Source organism: Salvelinus alpinus, unplaced genomic scaffold (genome assembly GCF_045679555.1).
Source record: "Salvelinus alpinus unplaced genomic scaffold, SLU_Salpinus.1 scaffold_529, whole genome shotgun sequence".
NCBI classification, from domain to species: Eukaryota; Metazoa; Chordata; class Actinopteri; order Salmoniformes; family Salmonidae; genus Salvelinus; species Salvelinus alpinus.
The window spans coordinates 2,096-8,601 of record NW_027256469.1 but is presented as its reverse complement, the minus strand read 5'-3'; the positions used below and the strand labels follow the sequence as shown (position 1 = coordinate 8,601).

Sequence of the window (6,506 nt, the reverse complement as noted above, 5' to 3'; positions counted from 1 at the left end):
AGGAGAAAAAACGTTTTCATCAGAATGCAGTGCAAGGAATCCTAGTTCCGCAATAAATCGTTGTTTTGTTTCGATAATGTCCATTACTAGTGTCCAATTAGCTACTTTTGCTAGCACGTTTAGTTCACATGTCCAAAAGCTGGCGCTGGTCCAGGCGAACTCGGACGAAAACTTCAACAAGTTATATTCCAGGTTGAATAAACTTGTCAAACTAAGTAGAGAATCAATCTTCAGGATGTTATTATCATATATATCCAATAACGTTCCAACCGGAGCATTCGTTTTTCTGTACAGAGTAATGGAACGCAAGGCGATATCAAGAGTAATGTGCGTAACCAGGAACTGGCATTCTGCCAGACCACTGACTCAAATAGCTGCCATCCGGTCCCACATCACACTAGAGGCTTCATTCCACATTCTACTGAATGTTGACATCTAATGGAAGGCGTAGGAAGTGCGAACAGATCCATATCTTACTGGGATGTGAATATGCGATGAGTTGAAAATCAACCAGCCCCAGAATTTCCACTTCCTGTTTGGAAGTTTGCCTGCCCAATGAGTTCTGTTATACTCACAGACATAATTCAAACAGTTTTAGAAACTTCAGAGTGTTTTCTATCCAATAGTAATAATAATATGCATATATTAGCATCTGGGACAGAGTAGGAGGCAGTTCACTCTGGGCACGCTATTCATCCAAAAGTGAAAATGCTGCCCCCTATCCCTAAAAGGTTTTAAACAATGCCACTTAATATAATGTTTACATACCCTACATTACTCATCTCATATATATATACTGTATTCGATACCATCTACTGCCTCTTGCCTATGCCGTTCTGTATCAGCACTCATTCATATATTCTTTATCCCTTTACACTTGTGTGTATAAGGTAGTAGTTGTGGAATTGTTAGGTTAGATTACTCGTTGGTTATTACTGCATTGTCGGAACTAGAAGCACAAGCATTTCACTACACTCGCATTAACATCTGCTAACCATGTGTATGTGACAAATAAAATTTGATTTGATTTTGAGTTGTGAGCTTTGGAGACATGCTGCTACTGTAGCTTTCATCGACTTGGTAAAGCCCTGAATCGAGGTCATTCCTCCCACTAAGTTAATAGACTTGCTTTTTCAAATATATTTTACACTAATAAATGGCTTTCATTTGTGGCCCAAAATACTTTTATGTTTGTGGTGATTTAAACTGATACATCCTTTCCAATAGTAAAGTCTTACTGATTCCCCATTTTTGTGTAAGCTTCAGCTAGTAGCCTAGCGGTAAAAGAGGTGAGCCAGCAACTGGAGGGTTACCAGTTCGAATCCCGGGTCAGACGCAAAGAAGTGAGCTAGTAACCAGAGGGTTGCTGGTGTGAAATCCTAGATGCCATATCCTGCCGTTGTGCTCTTGAGCAAGGCACTTAATCCCCCACAACAGCAGCGCCCAGTGTGGCAGCCTCCTGCACCTCTCCTAAACCTGTGTATGTACACTGAGTATACCAACAATTAAGAACACCTTTCTAATATTGAGTTGCAACCCCCTTTTGCCCTCAGAACAGCCTCAATTTGCTGGGGGAGGACTCTACAAGCTGTTGAAAGTGTTCCACAGGGATGCTGGCCAATGTTGACTCCAATGCAGTTGTGTGTTGGCTGGATGTCCTTTGAGTGGTGGACCATCCTTGATACACACAGGTAACTGTTGAATGTGAAAAACACAGCAGGATTGCAGTTCTTGACACAAATCGGTGCACCTGCTTGGCACCTACTACCATACCCCGTTCAAAGGCACTTCAATCTTTGGTCTTGCCCATTCACCCTCTGAATGGCACACATACACAATCCATGTCTCAGTTGTCTCAAGGCCTAACAATCCTTCTTTAACCTGTCTCCTCCCCTTCATTTAGACTGATTGAAATGACATCAATAACGGATCATAGCTTTCACCTGGTCAGTCTATGTCATGGAAATAGCAGGTGTTCTTAATGTTTTGTATACTCAGTGTTTGTATTTCGGAGGGCTTGGGTTAAAAGCGGAAGTCAAATTTCAGTTGGACCTTGTGTGTAATTGCTCAATAAAGTGGAGCAGTCTTGGATTCCTCTGGGGAATCCCCTGAATACAGCTGCCCGTTGTGCTGGCATATGAAGCACCTGGAAAGCAGGAATGGAGTTGGCTAGCCAATCTCCTTTGCACCATCTAGACAAACATGTAATACTAAACTACACAACAGGTTGTACGTGTACAGTATTACATACCCAGCGCTACACCTGGTCTTGTCTCGCGGTGTTCCCAGTATGTCAGTTTCTGGTAGAAAAGACACAGCCCCTTCATAGTGGTGATATGTCAGGAACGTCTTAAAACCTGCACAAAACGACATCATGCCATATCACTAGCAACAGCAACAGACTACCGCAACAGTCCCAATGGTTGTATTTCCTAAAACAGCTAAAGCTACTCCTCTGACCCACCTGAAAAGTCATATCACGTCACCGTAGAAACCGTATCCAAGCAGGGAGATGGAATACCTCAAGAATGTGTTGTGATGGACCGAGCAAACGTCCATTGGCTGGGAGTCTCCTGTGAAGACACGCCCCCCCCCCACAAGTCTAGTATGAGTGATCCTCCACAGATACTGTATGTGTGGGGTACAGTGTCTTAAAGAGGTGTGATGACACACTATGTGCTTTTACTATAAAAAACACACCTGCACACCCATCCATCCACACTGCAGTTTCCTCTTATCTCAAAAGCTTTGAATAAGTAGGTCACGGCTGTCACTTGTTGGTCAACCGAGTGTGCCATAGCGATAACATAGAAGTGACAAACACGAGACATTTCTATTCACAATGAATCTCCAGGAATGACCTGGAACAGTGATAAAGAATGCTTATGCTACTAGTCTGTGCTGTATAAAAATGTCAGTTACACTATTTTTAAAGGCAATTTAATTGGAAGTGCTGTTAATATTTCAATATAGATAACTGCACCCACCCACTATGACATGTAAAGCTGAGGTCACAGGGTCATTGATGCCGGCAGTGGCATAGCAGATGCAGTCCGTTGAACCTGGATACAACACAAAACAAGACAATGATACATTATGTTCCTGCCTACACAGACAAAAGCTAGCAGTGTGTGTGTGTTTGTAATAATAATAATTTGGTGGGTGCTTATAATTGTCCCCTCTCATACATGTATGAGTGTGTACTAATATGCATGTATTGGAAATGTTTTTTATTGCATATCCCAACACCCTTGGAGACTGGGATCACGGCCAGGGTGTGTGTGTGTGTGTGTGTAAGATGGAAAAATGGAATGCGGAAATCAACACAGAGAGTGTAGTGTACATGAAATGGACCTCATGGTTGACATTAGTTCGTAAACTTACGCAGTCAGGTCATAAACTGAGCTATTGATGTGATCATTGCTGTGTAAACATAGTGGTGTGTGTTCTTTTCACTTTATTAGGATCCCATTAGCTGTTGCACATGCAGGAGCTACTCTTCCACATAAAACAAAATATACGACAGAGTACAGAATAGCTATAGACAAGAACATTGTTACATTAAATCCAAAATATTACATATAAATAAGATTCTATATTGTCAAGACACCAAGAGAGGAGAATGCTTGCAGATGGCATGTATCGAATGTGTACATGCATGTGCTTGTGAATGTCTGCGTGGGGTCTTGACTAACCTGCGGATATAATGCCGATGCGGAGACTACAGGGTACCAACTTCTCCTCCGGGCTGTTCTGGTTTACTCCGTTATCCCTGTGTTCGAGAGACCAGGCCGTGAACTATCTCGCTGAACATGCCGTCCCCGCCCACACACACCACTCTGCATAGAGGTCAAAGGTCATGAAACACAGAGGTCAGAACAACAAAACTGATCTTTTTGTTTGTAGTTTGAGATTAATATACTTGACATGGGGTGTTTTTAGTTCAACTGTGATTGGTTGAATATGATTTAGTGACGGTTGAGCTGAAAACCAGACTACAAAGAGGTCTTTAAAACAGACCTTTGATTACTATAGCGACAATGACATTGAGAACATCGCCATCCTCGACTCACCCATCATATTTCTTTAACTCCGCCTCTGTCTTCAGGTGGTCCCTGGCATGATTGGCATGCTCTGTAACTATGACAACAAATGACCAGGAAAGAGTTAGACGTCTCAGCATGCTTCACGTTTGTCTTTTTAGTGCTTCCTGTAGTTGGGATACACTTGAAATGTCAACTTGAACAGGTTTACAATTGATTAATTTATATCGCATGATGTTTTCCTAATTTGTTGCATAAATCGATATTTTGGACTTAAGGAGTAATCATTCACTCGCAATATATCGACTAAGCATTTTCCATAAAGAAGTCTGAGATAGAAAATGTCTACTTCAGGACTTCTGCTCTTCTCTAATTGTTAGACATTGAAACAATTTGTAGCCAAAGGAATAGTTTGATTTTATGTGCAAACATTTTCACACCCACCTTATTTTTTTATATATATTTTTTTACACAATTGTTCAAATACTGTATCAATATTTTGATATAAACCCAAGCAGCTGTATAGTTAAATGCAATTCGTCAAAATATATGACTGACAAATGTCCACAGTCTTTCGCTAGTCTGAGAAGTAAACGGGATGTAAAGGAATCCAGTATTCATCGACCATCATCCTTTCCAATGAGGAACTAGGATGTCAGATAGCAGCCGATAAGACAATCGGACAATTTTTCTTGGGTCACTATAACTATATCGATTTTGCCAATTGGATTGGCATATATACCACACAGAACCCCACTAATCTACCGACGGAAACGCACGAGGCGGCAAAAAACAGACCTCCATCCTACGCTAGTGTAGCGTGGTTCATTCTGCGTTGTGTACTTTTAATTGGGACGCTGCCACAACTGACGGTCTGCTAGTTTAATTTTTTTTATTTGCCCTGCACACGAAGAGACAACACACATTATGTTAATAACCTGTTATGGCTGAAGGGGCAGTATTGAGTAACCTGGAAAGAGGTGCCCATTTCAAACGGCCTCGTACTCAATTCTTGCTCGTACAATATGCATATTATTATTACTATTGGATAGAAAACACTCTCTAGTTTCTAAAACCGTTTGAATTATTTCTCTAAGTGAAACAGAACTCCTTCTGCAGCCCATTTCCTATCCGGAAGTGAGATTTCCGAAAGCGAGGTCTCTGTTCAAGAGCTTGTCTATAAATGGGCATGTCACTTAGGACTATAGATACACGTCATACACCTTCCCCTGGGTGTCAAGCGGAAGTGAGAGCAGAAATGAGTTGATTATCTTGTTCAGAGATTGAATACATCATCTTTTTTTTCTTTCGAAAGCGCGAAGTAGGACCTGGAATCGCCTTCTGGAAAGCCGTCGTTATGGGCGAATACAACCTCCGGCTTAGATTTTATTTGATACATGTCACAATATCATACTAAAGTATGTTTTTTCAATATAGTTTTATTATATTATTGAAATTTATTCGGGACTTTAGGCGTGATGCGTTGTATGAATTTGTTCACGAAGGAGAGGTTAGCGCCGCATGGCCAGTGTGCTTGCTAATTCAAGAGGGAAAGAGTTCGTTCTGGATCCAAACAAAGACGGTTCTGGACAAAGGACCCCTTGTACAACATTCTGATGGAAGATCAACAAAGGTAGGACCCAATTTGGGATGCTATTTCATATATCTGTCGAACTGTGCTATCGCTACCGATTACCTGGAATCAATGCTGTTGTGTGTTAGCTATTGCAGTAAGCTAATATAACGCTATATTGTGTTTTCGCTGTAAAACACTTAAAAATCGGAAATATTGGCTGTATTCACAAGATCTTTGTCTTTCATTTGCTATACACCATATATTTTTCTGAAATGTTTTATGATGAGTAATTAGGTAGTTGACGTTGGTGTCTGTATTTACTCTGGCTACTCCCGTGCTATTTCTGACTGTAGCTATGATGGTAGCAGTAATGTAAAACTGATTTATAGCTCAAATATGCACATTTTTCGAACAAAACATAGATTTATTGTGTAACATGTTATAGGACTGTCATCTGAGGAAGTTGTTTCTAGGTTAGTTTGGTTGGTTCTAGGTTAGTTAGGTTGGCTTTGTGCATGCTACCTGCATGCTACCTGTGCTGTGAAAAATGTCTGTCCTCTTTTGTATTTGGTGGTGAGCTAACATAAATATACGTGGTGTTTTCGCTGTAAAACATTTTAAAAATCGGACATGTTGGCTGGATTCACAAGATGTTTATCTTTCAAATGCTGTATTGGACTTGTTAATGTGTGAAAGTTAAATATTTTAAAAATATATATTTTGAATTTCGCGCTCTGCCTTTTCAGTGGAATGTGGGAGGAGTTCCGCTAGCGGAACGGGGGGGCGAGACAGGTTAAATGCAGTCAACTTAGTGTATGTAAACTTCTGACCCACTGGAATTGTGATACAGGGAGTTATAAATGAAATAATCGGTCTGTCAACAATTG

At 40.8% G+C, this 6,506-nt stretch overlaps 1 long non-coding RNA gene across 2 annotated transcripts; it reads right to left on the bottom strand.

Moving 5' to 3' along the window:
* Nucleotides 1-35: 35 nt before the first annotated feature.
* LOC139567425 (uncharacterized) lies at nucleotides 36-5,348 on the bottom strand. 2 transcript variants are annotated; one of them, XR_011673403.1, is made up of 6 exons: nucleotides 4,074-5,344; nucleotides 3,696-3,839; nucleotides 2,988-3,062; nucleotides 2,465-2,573; nucleotides 2,252-2,357; nucleotides 36-2,146 (listed from the first exon to the last, which is right to left on the bottom strand). It is a non-coding gene; the product is annotated as an uncharacterized lncRNA (long non-coding RNA). The 2 variants fall into 2 exon arrangements; XR_011673404.1 differs by lacking the exon at nucleotides 2,988-3,062 and having other exon boundaries at nucleotides 4,074-5,348.
* Between the last annotated feature and the right edge of the window lie 1,158 nt (nucleotides 5,349-6,506).